Consider the following 20,918-nt stretch of genomic DNA (forward strand, 5'->3'; position numbering starts at 1 on the left):
TTTTGGTTTAAAGGGTGGGTTGCCATACCGAACCATCAAACCCGAAGTCTGTGGAGAGGCTCGTACCAAACAAGAGTAAGGCCGATTCCTAGTCCATTTCCTCAAGTAGTGAAGGCCCTTGATACAAACAAGAGTAAGCATCATGGTATGGATGACGTCAATCGCTATCCATCCTTAGGCCCAAATAAGAATTAGGACCGTTTAGACGGGACGATTGGTCGAATGGGTTGGGTTGGGCCTAGGAAGGCCGGATAAACGGTCTAGGAAGACCGAGTTATGAAAACCGACAATTGCCTTGTACAAATTATTTCCTAACCTTGTTCAAGTTTCACCCTTGCTACACGTAAGTGTATTATCCCCAGCGGAGTCGCAAAACTGTGGACAGCGGGGGCCCACAGGGGCGTTTGGGAGAGAAGAGAAACAAGCGTTTGCATTTTTGTTGGAGTCGCCACCAATTTTTATGGGAAATTGGAACCGTTCGAATACCTCGTGTCATGTCAAGACACAAAGTAAAGACATGAACACTAAGCAATCGTTACCCTTAGCATTCTATGTCTAGAATGACTCTCGTGGATGCCAATGAACACGGGTGCTCACGGAGATCTGGAGTAAGGGCTGAGGGTACGTATTAGGAAGCTATTTTGATCGAACACCTAATCCCGCCCGCCTCGATAGCGGCCTCTACTAATGATTAGGGAAAATCGTTCGTACTTGATATATCGTCGGTTATATGCATGCAATGCAACATCCAAGTTTTAATCCTAACATGTGAAGATTAGACTAAGTCGGTGGACACGTAATTTAATCATACAATTAATGTCAAAGTAGGATTTAGTGCTCAGTTACATGTGAAAGCATACAAATGATACAAGAAATATGATAAATACAATAAATAAAATTACAATAAATGAAAATTACAATAATTACATCGGGTCTAGTGATTTATGTCGAAAATACCTTTAAAACGGACAATTTGAGAAAAAGAATAAAAGAAAGAAATTACGAACAGAAACAGAGGGTGATAATACGATTAATAGTTAATTAATACATAATTAATAAACTAGGTCAAGGCAGAAGCGGAGTTCAGGGACAGAATTCAACCCGGAATAGGCGCAGCAGAGCTGCGTCCTTTGGAATAGGCGCAGCAGACGCTGCGTCTGTTCCTGACCTGAATTCTGGCTGTGAAGCCGGAATCGCGTGTTGTTAATATCAATTGGTAAATTTAATGATTGATTAAATTATTTACTCGGATGGAAGTGATTAATATGTTATTTACATGTGATTAATGGGTCATAAAGCAATAAAACATGGATGAGACGGAATATTACTAATTATTTACATGAAAGAATGATTGATTAGTGACATGGGTGAATGAAATAAACTAATGACGAACATGCGATGCATATGACAAATAACAGATGAAAATATATCAAAGAAGTGGATTACAGAAACTCAATATGAATAAATTGAATCTCTACAACCCGGATTGAATTTAATGACGAAAATCCGCAAATATGAGATTATTTGGAATTTAAGTCGGATTTAATGACGAATTAAACATGTTAATGAATGATGAATAATATACATGTGAATTGTTATGCTATTATGACGAAGAATTAACAAACAAACGAAACAAACAAAAGAATTTGACGAATAACAGATAACGAAGGAAGAAGAAAGGAAGCAGGAACTGCGGCAGCCTCACGAAGAGGCGCAGCAGAGGTGCTCGCGCTCCTTCAAGAGGCGCAGATTCTTTGCGTCCTTTCTCGACGGTCAGTCTTCTGGAAATCCGTAAAAGAGGTTTTAAAGTATGGTTTTACAAATCGGTTTTAAGAGGTATTTTCGACATAAACCTTACATTGATGATACAATAATTAAAATACAATAAATAAATAAGGATTATACACCCTCAGACTTACATGTTTGACGAAACGAGAATGACTAAGATATCGATTAGTGATGCTCGACGCGAATGTAAAGAAAGTGCCCTCGTAAGAGGAAAACGATTAGATTAATTAAGTTGATTGATGTGGAGTTGGTTAAATTGGTCGGTCATGCAAACGAGGCTGGTACTCAGAAAGATCCGAGCTTACGTGGTCGAATTTTCAAGCACGTAGACGCCAAAAAGTAAGAACAAAGGTCTAGAATGCAAAGGGAGAAAAGAAGGGCGGACACTCGCGTGAGAAATATGAGGAGCGAAGGCTCCTATTTATACTAATCACGTGAAGGAATTAAGGTTTCGGAGACTCTTTGGAAGTGAATCTCGGAAAGATATGAAAAAGATACGAGAAATACGCATAAAAGGACCTGGGAAGAGGCGCAGCAGCCACTGCGTCTCTTGGAAGAGGCGCAGCACCTGCTGCGTCTGTTCCCAAGTGGTTTCCTCCTGCGGAAGAAAGATTTCCGTGTTTAAGTTATGGTAGGACGGAAATAATTTGGTTTTCCTTAATATCTTATGTGAATATTACGGGAAATTGTTTACCAAAAGATGAAAATTATGAAATATGGAATAGAAATATCCGGAACATTCCAGAACATTCTGACTCGGGATTTTAACGGTTATCAGAAAATGGAGACGGTTTTAGGCCCGACTCCAAATGTACTCTAATTACTGTCAAAACGACCGTATCGGCACGTAGATGACAACTAAGAGGTAGACATTAATATTTGATCAATCACTTGACGATAATCTTACGAACTGTCACAAATCGTTCCGCGTAGCAAACATGCGGCCCAATCATCACCGGGTGGTTTGCGGGAGGTGCAGAAACGAGGTATCTACAGAGCCCCCACTTTGACTGAGGCTTGGACAAGGCGAAAGTCAAAGTATAGCCATCAGGTCAATCGAAGATTACAACCTGACGACTATGGCGACGCGAGGCGGCTCAAGGGGTCTGAACCAAGGACCTGTCGTCGGGAACATTTTAGAGTATGTCGACTATCGGGGAGGGTCATTTAAAGTCCATTAGACTACGTAAGGAGGCTCGCCAGCCATAAGAAGAGACCATACCCGAGACTTCTGTCTCGATATGCTTCCGGAGGTGCATAGGAGCTAAGGTTAAGCGTGGGAGCTAAGGTTAAGCGTAGGAGCTAAGGCTAAGACCTAAAAGTTATGTAAGGATTTGTGCTAGGGTGTGGGGCCCTAAAGGAAAGCATCGACGGGAAGGAGGCCAAATATAAGTTCAACTTAAGGGGTAACTGAGACTCAAGTGTAAAAAACTTCTATTGGTTTGGGCACTTAAAGGCTTATGAACCTAAAAGGATTTGGGATCCTATGGTTAAAAAATCCTAATTTCGGGTTTACGAACCTAAGAAATAAGGCTTTGGTTTGGGAACTTTTGGAGAACGACACCTTTGTCGCACTCCGCGGGGAAACAAGAAATATTGTGAGTAGCAGGACACAGGCGGGAACTGATGAGGAGAAATCTGCTTGGGTAGATGTTAAAGAAATATTGGAAGCGGCAGGACACAGGCGGGAACTGCTGAGGAGAAATCTGCGTAGGTAGATGCTAATCTCCATGTCTTAAGAGGGAAAGTCTATCCACTTACTCTCGCTGGGGACATGATCGGAAATAAATTTCCATGTTGTGAGAGGGAAAGTGTATCCGCTTACTCCCATTATTATGAAGGCGTGTCGAATTTTGCGAAGGAATAAATGCTCGTTGCGACAAGCAAAGGTCTTGGAAGGAATAAATAATATGCAACAGTCTGCTGCTGGCTGAGAAAATGCGGGCTGGAACGAAAGAAAAGCGCCAAACGGACCAAAAGAATAAAATAGCATCGGGGAAGAGGCGCACCAAAGATGGGCCCACAAATAACGAACTCATAACGAATTTTTGAAAATTCGTATGGAGGGAACACAAGGAAGAGGCGCAGCAAGAGCTGCGTCTCTTGGAAGAGGCGCAGCGCCTGCTGCGTCTATTCCGCAAAGTGTTTCTTCTGCGTAAAAACGCGATAATCAGAGGGTTATGTTCATTATTTCGAAACACAATTCTCCAATTTCTCTCTCAAATCTTCACCATTTCCGCCAAGGTTTGATCCAAAAGCTTGCATTAATCATGACTAATCGAGGTATGTGTCTCATTCTTGCATTAATCGTCTATATTTGTCGAATTTTGGATTGAAAAAATTAGGGTTCATGACCCAATTGATCGAAAATTTGGGGCTTTTCCCCCAAATGCATTTTCTTTGTCAAATTGACATTAGAAATGGATAATTGGTAATATTAGGAGCATAACCATGTATTTGTCTTGAATTTTCGTCGAGTTTTGAGCCTTTGAGTGAAATTTGAGACGGTTTTACAGCTAAACCGTAAATCGCTTCGAAAATAGCCTTAGGATTGCCCATTTGCGATGAAACTTGATATTTGGGACCCTTGAATGATGGGTAAACTTTCTACCATCTCGGAATTTTGGTTTGTGATAGCTTTTTCAGGACACTTTTCTAGGGCATAATCGCTGTTATAATGAAATGCTGCCGAAATTTCGACTTGGACCCGGAACTAGGCTTCAAATTAGGCTTGACTTGACCCAAATTGCCACATGAGTGATCGGGTTGGTGAGAATAGGGCCAAAGATGGCGAGAAAAGAGCGATTTCAGGTCTTTGAAGGCTCGAAAATCCCTTAACCAAGGCTTGTCGTCACGTGACGCGGCCTAAACTTGCTTTAATGTTGCAGGTGATGAGGCTTCTACTTCTGGGAGGACTCCCATGGAGATAGACATTGCTACTGTCGAGGAGGCTTTGAAGTAGGCCTTCACCGCTGCGGTGATGGCTGCTGGGGACGAGGTCCATGAGGAGGAGGCCGTTGAGGAGGAGGAGGCCCCGAGACGGGCCAACGTTGGGCGAGGAGGTTGTCAGCTGAGAGGAGTCCGGATGAGAAAATGAATCACTCCAATAGGAGTCACTCCAATAGGAGTCCGGATGAGAAAATGACGTCCGTTTTACAATCCGAGCTCAAATAGAGAAACTGTCCGCCAGGACGAGTGTCCCGAGACCCAATCCGCTCGTCCTCTGCAGGACGAGCGTCTCCCCCTCAAAGACTCTCGGATTGTTTGACATACAAGAATGAAGAAGAACACTTATTTAAGATCCGAGCGTCCCATGCTTGATCCGCTCGTCTCCCCCTGCTACAGTCGTGCGTCCCGACCCACAATCCGCTCGGATTCTCTCACAGTGCAAAACGTCCTCTTCCTTGTTCCACTCGAGATGCGCATATTTCTGAAAGACTAGCAAAAAGGAGACTAGCATCTTTCTTTGAGAGGAGCATTTTCCTACTCAACAATTAGCATTGTTATTTACTAATTTACCCTTGCTTAACCTAATGATGTACTACTATATATACCCCATTTGTAATGCTCTCTTAACCAAGTTCCCTTAGATTAGAACCAAGTTTCCTTAGATTAAATCAACCTTTCTTAGATTAGATTAGGAGTAGATTAGAATAGATTAATCTCAATCATTCCACAACATTACACATTAATCTTTCCTTAATTATTGTTCAAGTTTATTATTATTGGGTAATTGAAGATTATTGGGTTATTATTGGGGAATTGATAACTCTTCATCAATCAATCAAGTTCTCTTCTTTTATTCTTTCCTTTATTATTTGGAATAATCTTCATAGGTATAATCTCTTTACCCTTGTTTAATTATTGTTAATCACTTTCATTTATTCATCATGTTTTGCTTTGTTAATATGATTGACAACCTTATTAGCATGTTGAACTTGATAATGAGTGAGTAGTTTCCTTAGCGAGGATTAATGGGTAATTAAGGGAGGTAAACATGGGGAATAATCATGCTTAATCCAATATGTTTCAATAATTAAATTTCTAGTTTGTTGTAATGTCAACCTATGCACATGTTATGTTTGATGAAATGCTAAGCCTATGAATCCTTGCATTTACAACCATCTCTTATCTACTCAACTTGACTTGTAAGACATAAACCAACTCGGTTCCTTTACAACATAAATTGCTTGCAACTTTGTGAACATGTTTGTATGATCAACTCCTATGAATCCCCTATGAACCCATGATATCCTAGCACTTTTAATCATTTGTTTACATCCTTCCTTTTGTTGCTTGTTTTAATTTATTGCTTGCATTAGTCTAGACACAACTGCAAAACCAAATAAATTGTGACACTTGCATAAATTGAGATAGATAGACTTATAACCCAAAGCACACCGTCCCATGGATCAACCTCGACTTACCGCTAACTAGTTGTTTGTTGAGAATTATAAATGTGTTTGATTGGATGTGTGACGACCAACTCTTGTCCCATCATGAGTGTTGCTGGTGGCAGACTCAAAATTTGATGGATAAAAGACACGTGACCGTTGCGACAATGACTCACACAGACGCATACTGACAGACTGACAAACAGGCGGTCGTGAACGTGATACAGACTTAGTATCGACACAGCACGGGGGTGACTCTGACGGACTTTGCTTATGTGTGTGCAACTCCTTAGCCAAAAGAGGGTGACAACGCGCATCAGATCATCGAAGTAGAAGATCCGCTCGGCTGGGGAATAAGAATGGATTATCTTCTCCAGACGTCTTAGCCTCTGTTTGCTTGTTTGAGATCCTTCTCGATGTATGATGATACGGAGAGCGGAACCAAGACCTTGTCATCGTCCGAACCGAGCACTAGGCTAAAGGTGGTTTATTTTGGACTGTGGTTGAGACTCAGAAGATGTTTGAGGATAAAGGACAGGTGGCGTCTTGAGAGAGAAGCCCCCAGAGTGAGAAGATGGGAATTTTGCAAAACAAGGAATAGGCAACGTCTTAAGGAAGAAGCCCCCAGTAATAGGTATAAGATTAATTTTAGCAGTTGGGTGGGCTGCTTTTGAGGATTGATGTTGATGGTTGAGATTGAAAGGGATATGCGGTTGCGTCCTTGTTGGAAAACTGCCTACGTATTCGCGTGTTTGCGAAATCAAAGCAGATCGTAGTTCTGAGCTGGTTATTGAGGATTGAAAATTGAAAATTGGAAAGGTTGTGAAAGGGATGTGCGGTTGTGTCCTTGTTGGGGGACTGCCTACGTATTCGTGTGTTTGCGAAATCAAACCAGATCGTAGTTCTGAATGTGTGCAATGGGTTGCGAATTGAAGATGTGAAAATTGAATGTGTATGGGGGGTGTGGTTGTGCCCTTGTAATAGGACTGCCTACGTATTCACGTGATGTGAAATCAAACCAGATCGTGGTTCAGGGTGTGTGCCTAAGCGAGTTGTTAGGACCTTAAGCTATGAGGGTCACGACGGTAAATTCCATTTGGTGACTCGTCTGAATGTGTGCCTAAGCGAGTTGTTAGGACCTTAAAGTGTGAGGGTCACGACGGTAAACTCCGTTTGGTGACTCGAGAAATTGACTTGAGATAATTCCTCTTTGATCATGAATCGAAGAGGAGTAATTTGTGAAAATGTTCCTTATCATGTGAGCACACTAAAGAGTGGACCCTAAGGGTAGACTAGGTATGTCTCGTTCTCGGTAGCAAAGCATTCGAGGACTCCGTATCTGGGTCAGGGTGAAAATGGCTTCGACATTATAGAATGTGGAGCTTAACAATAATGGGTTTGTTTGACAGATAAAAATCTGGAGTTGAGGGTCACGACGGTGAATTCCGTTTGGTGACTCGAAAGTTGATTGGAGAGAAATACCTCTTGATCATGAATCGAAGAGGTATAGCTTGTGAAAATGTTTCTTGTTGTGTGAGCACACTAAAAAGTGGACCCTAAGAAAGCAATGTTTTTTTTTTGAAGACTCTGAATCTGAGTCAAGGTGAAAATGGCTTCGGCATTTTGGAATGTGAAGCTTTGTAAAAAAAGGTTTGTTTGACAGATAAAAATCTGGAATTTGTATTTTGTGGTGTTTAGGCCGGTGGGTTACGGCTTGTAATGTGGTGCGGAATGGGGTCTCCGGCTTGATGTGGCCTGAGCACGAAATGGTTGGTAAATAATGTGGGATCATATTCCCATGTCTGGACCTTAAAGGTTAAGGTGTGATACTACGAGCTTGAGGGGAATCCTGAGAAGTCTGGATAGTTCTCCCTATAACAGTCTCTAGAAGGACTTAAGGGTGAAGTGGTGCTGGTTATGATCTTGAGGGGAATCCCCAGGATCCTAGATGGGTCTCCCTGCAACAGTCTGTAGAAAGACTTAGGGGTGAAGCTGTGTTGGTTATGATCTTGAGGGGAATCACCAGGATCCTAAATAGGTCTCCCTGTAACAGTCTCTAGAAGGACTTAGGGGTGAAGCAGTTTTGGTTGAGGTTTTAGTGTTTGGTGTTTTGGACTTGTCGGTCCGGGATTTTGTGTGTTGGACTAGTTAGTCCTGGGCTTTGGACTTGTTAGTCCTGGACTGTGTATTTTGGACTCACTTGTCCAGGATTTTGTGTGTTGGATGCTTTCTTTGGATTTTGGCCTTTTTGAGAAAAGGGTTTCAATCTTGTTTTGTTTTGATTTTGGCTTGGGTCTTGGCCTTGACGTTGGGTGAGTAGCCTTTGGCTTTGGCTTTGACTTTTGTTTTTGCTTTGACTTTGGCCTTGAGTGAATTGCTTTTGGCTTTGGTTTTTGCTTTAGCCTTGAGCTTTAGCTTTGGGTGAATGGATATTGGCTTGGGCCTTTGATTTTGGCCTTTTGCTTTGGCTTCGGGTGAATGGCTATTGGCCTGGGCCTTTGATTTTTGGCCTTTCGCTTTGGCTTTGGGTGAAAGGATATTAGCTTGGGCCTTTGATTTTGGCCTTTCGCTTTGGCTTTTGGTGCATGGCTCTTGGCTTGGGCCTTCGATTTTGACCTTGGCTTTGGTTTTGCTTTGGCTTTGGTTTTTGTTTTATTGGTTCTTTGCCATCCTTCGTTCGAGGCAGGTAAAGGTGCAGACGGGGATGTACCTGTTGGTGAGAGGTTGATATTTGGTGATGGGATATTTTTGTGGGGAATGGTCTTGCCTTCCGTCATTGACCATGAACAAGGAGAGGTTCTGGTTTGTTATCTAGGTTCATCGTAGGATCCCTTTGATTGAGAGCTCGTTCTAGATCTGGTGCTAATGAAAGGTTTCTATTGCCAGACATAGAATAGGTAAAGAAAATGGACACGGAGTTTCGAGTCCTTTGCTTACTCGGTACGAAACGTCACTCGAGTGTACTCACATTGAATTGGAACACGTTGTTTGTTTTAAATCAATTCTCAATGTCAACAGGAAATGGTAAAGGGGAGAATATATGATAGTTGGAAATTGTGCTTTTATTTAGATAAATAAGAGGTTAGCACAAACTTGATGAATACATGTGACTCATGGGGACATCCCCCAGTTGTCACTTAGGAATTAAAGGACAGACACTAGGATAGATATGAGAAAGCCTAAGACCCGGGCTTGGACTCGGACTCAATCGTAGATACGGACTCCTAATCATCACTTTCCTCCTCGAAGGTCTCTTTTGCAACATCCAGCGGCTTGAATGTCTGGTTTTGAGCATTGACCCACTTGAGCACTTCTCTCTCGTTGTTGGGAATGATATGAGGACAATAGTCGATGAGGCTTTCATCCCCTTGCAGAATGAGATGTTCATGAGGATTGCTTTCATCACTTGGTTGGCCTAGGGATGAAGCTATCAGTTCATGGTTGTCGATCATATTTTGAATAACATGTTTTAGTTTGAAGCATGTTTCAGTATCATGACCTTTTCCTTGATGATATTGGCAATAGGCACTGCCGTCCCAAAAACGGGTTTTCCTGCATTCAGACGGGTCCGGAGTGGGCCCGATTGGTTGTAGCTTCCCTTCAGTCATGAGCTTTTGAAGAGTTGCGGCATAGATTCTGTTGAGGTTGGTGAATGTCCTTTGAGAACGTTCAACCTTGATGTTTGACTTGAGAAAACAAGGAGGATTGTCTTGACTGAGAGGTGCGACTATGATTTTGCCATCTTCAATCATATCTTGAATGGCATGCTTGAGTTTCAAGCAGGCTTCGGTGTCATGGCCCTTACCTCGATGGTATTGGCAATAGACATTACCATCCCAGAATCGGGCTCTATTGTGTTCAGGTTTGTCCGGAGTCGGACCAATGGGTTGGAGCATTCCTTCTGAAGCAAGTATCTCCAGAGCATTGCCATATGTTATTCCCAGATCTGTGAATACCCTTTGATGTTTTCCCATGGTTCCAACATTGGTGTGTTTGGGGCTGTTTTTGTGAGTTTTGTTTTTGCCAACCCTGAGCGGAAACATGATTTGGTTGTTGTCAATGGGAAGTTTTTGGAATGTTGCTTGATATTTTGAATGGGATTTTGGTGAGGTGATTTCTTTGTTGGTAGGTTTGTGGATGTGGGAACCATCGGATGACTCTTCATTTTCACCAGCTGTTGGTTGGTGAACCAAGGGTTGGTTTTGTCGTTGGCAAGTAGTCGGCTTTCAAGGAGCTTAACCCTCTGTTCAATATCAGAAGAGGGAAAATTCTTGGTTATCATTTTATCCTCAAATTGGGAGAGACGAGTGCTCAAGTTTTCCACGGTAGTCAGGAGTCGAAGGACCATGTTGTGGGTTTCAGCAGAAGTCTTGGCGGATAAAGATTGATCAGCGTCTTGAGTTTCTTATTGACAATTGATGGCACCCAAGGGATTCGTGTTTGACATAATGATAGGCGTTATAACTTGTCTTAGCAAGGGATTGCACAAAAAAAGGCAAGTACGACACATATTTACAAAAGGCAGTTTTGTTGTGAAGACGCGACGGTGTGACTAGGTTATGAGTTTGTTAAAGATCGTGAATGACCTCTTGTGTTTGAACTCTTGGCGCACGACTTGAATTTAGACTCTTGTGTCGACTTTGGCATAGTGATGCCTAGACAGACGACTTCTGACGGGATTTGGAAGCTTGTTGCTGGCGTGATGCCGTTGGACAAGGCATGTACACAAACTTGACGTTTGACCGGTAATGTAGGGGGGAAGACGGGTTTAATACCTTAGAGGTTTTTACTCTGCTAACGCCACTGAAGATATCTCGATAATTAGGCGACACGATCTAGAGCAGAAGGTAGTACTAACTTCGGCGGAGACTTGACGTTATCTAGTCGACTTGACTTGAAATCGACTCGAGGCTGAATCGGAATGGTGGACTGAAATTCTCGAAAATAGAAATTTTTATAAAGATTCATTTGTTGTTTTATGGACGGCTTCCGAAGAGTAGGGATCTTCAAAAGGTCGGCCAGTTGAAAGGGTTGTCTTAGGTTTGTTTTCAAAAGACGGTTTTAGTTGAAATTGTGGCGGCTCTAAAAACAAAGTGTTGTTTCCGAAGATGGTTGTTGAAATTCTAAATCACGGATCTAAAAATCGTATTTGGAATTGTCATCACAATGGCCATGAAAACGGTTAAATTTGTTTCCAAAGGATTTAAAATTGGGTTGAAAATTTGAAACGGTTAAATTTGTTTTCAAAGATTGAGTTTTGATTTGAAATTTGAAAACAGTTAAATTCGTTTTCAAAGATTTGATTTTGAATTTGAAATTTGAAAACGGTTAAAGGTTTTTTCAAATGATTGATTTTGAATTGAAATTTAAAAACGGTTAAATTTGTTTTCAAATGATTTGAAATCGGATTTGAAATTTGAAAACGGTTAAATTTGTTTTCAAATGATTTGAAATTGGATTTGAAATTTGAAAACGGTTAAATTGGTTTTCAAATATTTGATTTTGAATTGAAATTTGAAAACGGGTAAATTTGTTTTCAATGATTGGAAATTATGAGGATTGAATTCGTCATTACGACGGGTTAAAAAACCGTTTTAACCTTTGAAACACGGTATGCAAATCGAAAAGTGTGAGAATTGAAATCGTCATTACGACGGCTTAGAAAAGCTAAAGTTGATTTCGAAAATGAGATTCGAAATTTTGAAACTTGCATGGGTTGAAATCGTCATTACGACGATTTTTTTAAAAAAAATGTTTTTGTTTGGAAACTGATTTCGAATTTTGAAAATTCGAGGGTAGAATTCGTCATTACGACGGCATAAAAGGGTGCTTTGAGAATGCAACGGTCGGCGAGAGACCGAGGTTTGAAATGGCCATTATGACGACGTAAAACGGTATTTTGAAATGGTTTGTGAAAACCAAGGTTTGAAATCGTCATTACAACGGCATGAAAAGGTGCATTTGAAACGGTTATAAAAACCGGGTTGTAAAATAGCCGTTATAATGGCAAAAAAAGTTGTGCAACGGTCGGCAAAAGACCAAGGTTTGAAATGGTTGTGAAAAACCGGCTTTGAAAATCGTCATTACGACGGCCTAAAAAGGTGTGCAACGGTCGGCGAAAGACCGAGGTTTGAAACGGCCATTATAACGGCACGAAATGTGTTTTTGAAACGGTTGTAGAAAACCGGTTTTGAAAGTCATCATTATGACTGCATAAAAAAGGGTTTGCAACGGTCGGCGAAAGACTGAGGTTTGAAATGGCCATTATAACGGCGCGAAAGGGTGTTTTTGAAAGTTTGAAATGACACGGAAGGACTTATGATCACAAATAACATAAGAACTCACAGTTCATTATATTATGCATAATGCTGACACGGGTTTTGGCTTAATAAGGGTGGTTACACACCAAGCGATCAAACCCCGATTTTCGAGAGGGATACCAATCCAAAAAAAATGTGTAAGGAGGGACGAGCCAATTGGTATGTTTTACGAAAGAGAAATTTGTAACATTAACGGTATGTTTGACTCAATCGGGATTCGAAATGCGGGGATGAGAAAACTCACGCCGACGGGACGAGCCAATTGGTCGAAAAGGGTTAGGTTGTGGGCCCGGACAAGGAACCCAACTTATGACCGTAATATCAATTAATGCACTTTAACCACGACCTCGTTCGAGTTTCACCTCTAAGGATCACAAAGACACAAGTCTCCTAGTTTTCCCCAGCGGAGTCGCCAATCTGTGGACATGGGCCACATGCCGGTCTGTGGATTTGGGCCACCTACCGATCTGCGGTCATGGGCCACCTGCACGCCAAGCCAATCTGTGGACATGGAGCGGTCTTTAAAATCCACGCTCGGCGGCGTAAAAATGCTTTCGACCGGATCGCTTTAGCTCGGTCGTTTTCGTCTCGGTAAAGGTCTCGAAACGATGCAGAGATGTTTGGAGTCGCCACCAAGCATTTGCGGGATTCTTGGAACCCGTTTGAATCCACTTTATACCTAGGTCAATCAAGGCAAAAAGCGGTGCTTGACATAGATACTAAAGATAAGGACTCGTCCCCCTTTTAGCATTCTATGCCTAAAATGACTCTCGTGCGCCCTGGTGGTCGGACTAAATCTTTTCGGTAACTTGTCGTTAGGAGCACCTAGACCAAAACACAATTTATAACTTCACAAACAACTCTACAATTAGTAAAGTGGCAAGTAAAGGCCGGATCCCAAGGAACGGCAATTGAGATGAGATTTCTATTGAAACTAGTGGTGTCTTAGGGGTGTCACAATTTGGGTTGATGTAGAAGGTCACTAAACTAAATTGCAATGAAAATAAACAAGTAAGATGAATTAAAAGGGTTGTAAACAATTGATAAAAAGCACTAGGGTGTCATGGGCTCATAGGGGAATCATGGGAATTGATCATACAAACATGTTCTCAAATTATAAGCAAGCAATTATTGTCGTGATGGATTGAGTTGGGTTATATCTTACAATCCTAGGAAAGTTTGGGTCCCGGAGCCGAATCGATTAGATTGTACAACACTTACAAGTCGACTTAGTCTTCCCTACTCAACAACATGCATGGTTTAATGAGACTCGAGTTGGTTTATGTCTTACAAGTCTCATTGAAAAGATAGGTGATGGGTAAAAAATGCAAGGATTCATAGGCTCGCATTTCATCAAACATAACATGTGCATGAGTCGAGATCAAAACAAGCAAGCAAATAAACCATGAAAGCATATTAATTTAAGCATGAATCATTCCCCATGTTGGTTTCCCCTAATTACCCATTAACCCTAGCTAGGTGACTACTCACTCATTATCATGTTGATCATGCTAGCAAGGTTGTCAATCATACCAACAAAGTAAAACATGATGAATAAATGAAAGTAATTAACAATAATTAAAAAGGGATTAAGAGAATTATACCTACTAATGATTCCAATAATAAAGCAAAGAATAAAACAAGTACTTGATGCTTGATTGAGAGGTTGTCAATCTCCCAATAATAACCCAAATAATCTTCAATTACCCAAAATAAAGGATGAACACAAGAGAGATTAAGGAAATAAAACTTGTATTAAAACTTGATTAATTATTGATTACAAAACTAAAGAGAGATTTGATTGATATTAACTACACTAAGAATTGATAAGAAGAACATGCTCTTCCAATTAAACTAATGGGGTATTTATAGTGGAAATTAGGTGGATGCATTAGGGTTAACTAAGGGCTTAAATGACGATTAAGTCCCTACTTAGGGAAACGCCGGTATTTTCTGAAGGAAGGGCATCTTTCTTTGAAGCTTGAAGAACGAATTTGCGCTGCCTTGGAATCCGTGCGTCTTAGGCTCGGGACGGCCGGATTCCTGTGTCTCTGCCCGGGCATCTTTGGGAGAAGACGGGCGTCTTCTGGTGGCTGTTGCCCGGGCGTCTTTGGTAGAAGATGCACGGATTGTAAGGTGGAGGACGGGCGTCTTCTTGGCAATCCGCACGGATTGCTGCTCAGACTTGTTTCTTCTTCTTTTCTTCCTTTTTCTTCATAAAATCCTTGGGGATTTCCTTGGGGATGCAAGGATCTTTCCTCATCATTGCCCAACTACTATAGTATGTACAAAGGCCTTCTAATCTTGTCTCTCCTTGATGCTTGGTCATTGAATTCAATCAATTTAGTCTCATTTTGCCATGAAAATGCAAGGTTTGCACTCCTTTCCTACCAAGGACGCAAAACCTCAAAGAATATGCAAAACAAAGAACTAAAGACAATAAATGACCCAAATATGCACCAAAAAGCATGGGAACAAGGCTAATTCGGGGACTAAATATGCGCTAATTATTGTCACATCAAATATCCCCAAACCGAACCTTTGCTCGTCCCGAGTAAAGAGGTGACAAAGACTAGGACCATTATTTAAACTAACCTAATAACATAGCCGACATGAGACAATTAGCGGGTCTCACTCCGCCCCTTCAACTCACAACAAGACAACCATGAGGTAGGATGCCTTCTTGCAAGGCAAGGTGGGTCTTGCCAAAATGGCGACACATCCAAACATTAAGCACACAAAATCAAATAATGGATGCATCTACAAAAAGAATAGCCACTTCCTCATCAAGTGGCGGAGTCAACTAAAAAGGAACAAATTTAAGAACTTATATTCCGTCACAAATACTAGTTCAACAAATCACTAAGGCTAAGAGGATGACACTAAATCACCTCCAAATGGTGTTAAACTAGACTACTTTCGTCCTCAATTTCCAAATGCTTTCGTCAAGAGCGATCGGATGGTATGGAATGATGATCCCTATGATGCTAGTAGCATATGACATGACAAGTCTCGAGTTCTCTACAAAAGTAAAGGTCATGGATCGTCCCAAGCTCGACAAAGTGGCTTGACAAAAAGGCTTTTTGGGAATGAAATGCTCAAATCGTTGTAAACAAGGGTGGATATGACTAGTAATCAAAAATTGACCTCATTTAACTTTCACATTTCAAAAATTAGAGATGGGGTTTGTCCCTTCCGTGCTAATGTCCTTTGCTTTCGCCAATCGCTTATTAGGCAACCGGTTAACCTCTAGACAATAGCTTTTCGGGGTGATAGTCACTCTGTCTCTGGGCGGTTGAATTCACAACCGTGTGGGGGCCCAATTCAATGGATCCCTCTCCAAAGCACATCGAAGTGGTACGCCTCCATCAAAACAACTAAAATTCTCAATATTTCAACATTTCATAACATTTGAGGTTTCCTTGGCAATAAAACGTTTCCACATACAAAATATTTGAAATGAGCACTTCAAACTTATTGATAGAAAGTATTTTTGGGTTGCCTTACCACAAGGTCAATCAAGGTCACCTAGACAAGTTAACCAAGTCCACATCGCATAACGGGGTTGGAATAGGTGACTCACATGCAAACCCTTGACTAGGCTTTGGGTCATGGGTCGAAAGACACTAGTATGACACAATCCAGGGTGTTTTACAACCATTCTAGTAGGCGAAGTCTTAAGTTTAAAAAGTATTTGTAATGGCTTAGTTGCTCTTGTCAAAGTTCCCAATTAGGCACTTTTCAAAATATTTCATCTAAATGCAACTATATGCCATGATGCAACTATTATATACATCCTAATGCAAGTGATTCTACCAACTAATATGAAATATAAACTAAATGCAAGTCCTAAGTTCACATTGTTATACCGCATCAATCAAAATAAAGCCACATAGTCATTAACATAAAGAGGAAAAAGGTGATTGGAAAGACCATACCATGCGGTCTTCAATATCCTCATGTCTCGGATGTGGCGTAGTCGATCAATGTGAACAAGGATAGAACAAACACAATATATACAATAATATATACATGACTACACTACAAAGGAAATGAACATGTTTTTGGTTTTTCAATTTTCAAATTTTTATGGTTTTTCAAAATTTTTAAATTTTTTTGGATTTTTGAATAAAAGTTAAGTTAGAATTCCCCATCCCCACACTAATATCGGCATTGTCCTCAATGGCCAAAATGATGGGAAATTATGCAAACATGATGCATGATTTCTACACTAAATGCAAGCTACACTAGTCTACACTACATGATGCATGGTTTTTGTTTATGACGGAGAGGATAATTTAGATTACCTCCCGTTGTGTATGCATGTACTTCCCCAAACTGAGTTAGACATTATTGCTAATGTCCTAAGGTTAGGTGTAGTTCATGCACACACTATGCAATGCATGAAACTAATTTGTCATTTTGGATTTTAAAAGGTGGGAACAATAAAATGAGAACACCTCAATGGGGCCGAGGTGTTAGTCCTCTATGGTGCTAGGACTACTCCAACAATGATCAAGAAAAATAATTAAAACAAAGAAAGAAGTAGAACATACCTCAAGAGGGTAGGAGCCTCCATAGCTTGCTAATCTTCCATCATATCATCGCTATCATCATCTTCCTCACTAGAAGTGGACTCATCACCACTTCCCTCTTCACTTTCTTGTTCACCTTGCTCATCATACTCTTCTCCTTCTTCACTAGCTTCTTCATCAATGTTATCATCAACCTCTTCATCACCGACAACCTCATTATCACCCGGAAACTCACCCCTAGATGCACTCGGAAAGAAGACTTCCCTATCCGCCCAACTAGGCAAAGGACATGAAGGATCAAGTAGTCCTTGCCTAGCTAAGTGTAGGAGGGGTGGATATTGGGCTAAATAAGCATCTTCCCGGTCCTTGAATGCTTGATTGTGCATCTCTTGCATAAGAAGAGTCACATAATCCTTGCTTGCTTCGACTCCTTCGGGTTTGAACTCTTGGTACTTGAAAGGATAGGGTGGTGTGACAATGGAAGAGGAGGGCATTTCAATTTCACCCTTTTTGTTGTTGGATAATATACTCGGCCTCTTTTGAAAGGGGAAGGAGATAGTTGGTCCGGTGGACACTTAAACGACAAATCTTCGAAGGCAAAGTAAAAGATCTAGCCTCACTTGTGAGCCATCCATACTTGGTGTCAAGAGGGTTATGAGAGACCCACTTGTATTTGTTTATCATAGTATCAATATCAATGAGATGACCACCATTCTTCGCCTCATACTTGTTATCCTTGTTGAAGTTTGGATCAAAGTATTTAGCTAAAATAGTGACTAGACCGCCATTCACAATAACGGTAGTGCCTTGCTTCCCACAATCAATGTTTAGCCATCTATCCACCAAAAGTCTTAGAGAGTTGAAAGGCTTGGTGAATTCCCTTCCAATGTTCAAGGCCGACTCAAGAAGAACAAAATCGAGTTTGGTGAAATGGTTGGTGTCTTTTCTTGCAATGATGGTGTTTCCTATGACCTTGTGCCACACTCTAATGCCCGGATGGTGGACTAATAGAGCACGACTAGCATGAAAGTTCTCAAATTTCCTTCCGGAAATCGCCTCCCAAAGAGGAGCGGGGTCATACTTGCCAACATTCTTGAAATAACTAGGTGAATTATCAAGACCCAATGCTTTACCCATTTCCTCAAAGGAGATGCGCCTACTAACATTAGCTAGGCGGAACTCGATGTTTTCCATAGTCTCTACCTTGTTAACTTTCATAGAACTCAAAAATTCTAAGGTAAGGGAGGGGCATGTCAATTCTTTTGTTGTAAACAATTTCTCCAACCCCATGGCTTTAAAGAAGGCTCTAGTTTGCTCAAGGACACCCAACTTATCTAAGGCATCTGCACAAATAAACTTGGTGGATAAAAATGATTTTCTAGCATACTTGGCAAAAGTGTCCCTATGGGATTTGGAAATGAAAATTACCTCCGGATAATTCGAAAGTTGAGCAATTTCCGGAGTAGTAGATGTTGTTGCTTCCATGGGAGGTTATTGTTGTTGCACTTCCAAGTTTGAGCTAGCCACCACCATAGCCAATGCTTTCTTTGCTTGAAGACTCTTTTGTCTTGATGAGAGTGTCTTTGCCTTTGTTTCTTTTGTTGCTCCCTTTGTCCTTGCCATTGATGAATAAACCAAGAAAAGAGTGAAAATCTTCAATTTTTAGTGTACCCAAATCGATTTAAAGATGAAAGGCTTTGCCTTTATGAATTCAAAAATCGACTCAAAGGTTGATGATTTTGTGCTTGGTTTTGATTTTTGTTGAAAGAGGAGTGATTGATTTGTTGTTAAAAGGATGTTTTGATTTGATTTTGGTGAATGTTGTTGAGGAATCTTGTTTTTGTAATGGAGAGGATGAGGGTTTTGGAGTTATGGGGTTTATGGGTAGTGTTTTGAATGAAGGAATGAAGAAATGAATGTGGGAGGGGGTTTATAATAAACCCGAAAAATTTGAAATGCAGGGGAAGACGGGCGGCTTTCCTTCGGGACGCCCGGATTCTGCCTGTTCTGGGTTTCAGAATTCTCGCCTAAAGACGGGCGGATTTGAACAAAGACGGGCAGATTTGAAAGTGCGGGACGGGTGTCTTTCAGAGAAGACGGGCGGATTCCTTTCCAGGGATTTTTCTTGTTTTCCTCAGCCAAAAAGACGGGCGTCTTTCAATGAAGCCGAGCGACTTTTTGAAGACGGGCGGATTCTATTGCAGGACGCCCGGATTCGTTAACAGTCAGAAATTTCAAAAATTCAGCTCATGAAGAACGGGCGGATTCTCTTGAAACCGCTCGGATTCTACCCCTTTTACCCGGATTCAGTTCCATCCGTGTACTTTGCATATCCCTTGTCATTCTTCCATTCTTCAAAATATCGTGTTCTTCATTGTGAGGGCACTACTAAGGCATGAATAGCCTAGGCAATTGCTATCCCCACACTAAGCTAAAGCACTACACATCAATTAAAATTATTAGTCCCTCCCTCACTTCTCTCAAAAATGATAATTATCTTGATCAAAGCATAAAAATCCAAAAATAACAAGAATGCAATATATGAATTGAAATGCGAGTTAGGGAGTTAGAAATATTTACAAATGGTGGTTTAGGGAGGACTCCACCAAACTCTCATTCTTGATGAGATGTCATGGGGGCATGGCCAAGGTGTTGTTGATGTTGCTCAACACCTTGAAGAAGTAATCAAAAGCTTGTTCATTGTCATGATAAAGGTCTTCAATAGACTTTTGCCCTTGTTGTCGGTCTTGATCGATAGCATTACCAATATAGGGATTGAAAATCCCTTCAAACTCGTCGTCCCAAAGACCACAAACTTCATCCACTTGATCACTAAAGATCTCTTGATTTGATGGAGACAACTCTCCCAATTTCTTGTCTTGGCCAATGAGGCCATCCTCTTCTTCTTTGCTTGACTTTGATGAGCTTTGCAAGCTCTCTTTGTTACAATTCACTTGCTCTTTGAATGGAGCATCTTTAACTTTCTTCTTCCATTGGAGTTCCGACTTCTTCCTATCATCCTTCCGGCTATAATGATCAATCATGAAACGTGGTTCATGCAAACGTGGAGCTCTCATAGTCTTGTCAAGATTAAAAGTTATACTCTCATCTCCCACTTCTAGAGTGAGCTCTTCATGTTTCACATCAATCACCGCACCCGCGGTGTGTAAGAAAGGTCTTCCTAGGATGATTGGAATGTTGGAGTCTTCTTCCATATCAACAATGACAAAGTCCACCGGGATGAAAAACTTCCCAATTCGTACGGGAACATCTTCCCATATCCCTAATGGTGTCTTCGTCGATCTATCGGCCATTTGGAGTGTGATATTGGTGCATTTAAGCTCTCCCATCCCCAACCTTTTACTCACCGAGTACGGCATAACACTCACACTAGCCCCTAGATCACATAAGGCTTTGTTGATCGTGGTGTCGCCAATGGTACACGGTATTGAGAAGCTTCCCGGATCCTTGAGTTTTGGAGGTGAACTCCCTTGAAGTATTGCACTACTCACCTTAGTGAAGGCGATAGTCTCAAGCTTCCGGATCGACTTCTTCTTTGTGAGGATGTCTTTCATGTATTTTGCATAGGCGCCGCACGTGATTGATTAATTCCGTGAAAGGAATTGAGACTTCCAAATTCTTCACAATTTCCATAAACTTTCCAAGTTGGTCATCAAATTTGGGCTTGGCTTGACGACTTGGAAAAGGAAGTCTAATCACAATGGGCTCCTTCTCCTTGACCTTGTCTTCATTTTTCTTTGAAATTTCTTCTTTTGATGATTCTCCAACCTTGGAGTTTTGCACAATTTCTTCTTTGTCACTAGCTTCCACAACTTGATCCTCAACTTGCTTCTTCGGTGCTTCATACCTTGTACCACTTC

The sequence above is a fragment of the Silene latifolia genome, chromosome 4, assembly GCF_048544455.1.
Source record: "Silene latifolia isolate original U9 population chromosome 4, ASM4854445v1, whole genome shotgun sequence".
In the NCBI taxonomy this organism is placed as follows: Eukaryota; Viridiplantae; Streptophyta; class Magnoliopsida; order Caryophyllales; family Caryophyllaceae; genus Silene; species Silene latifolia.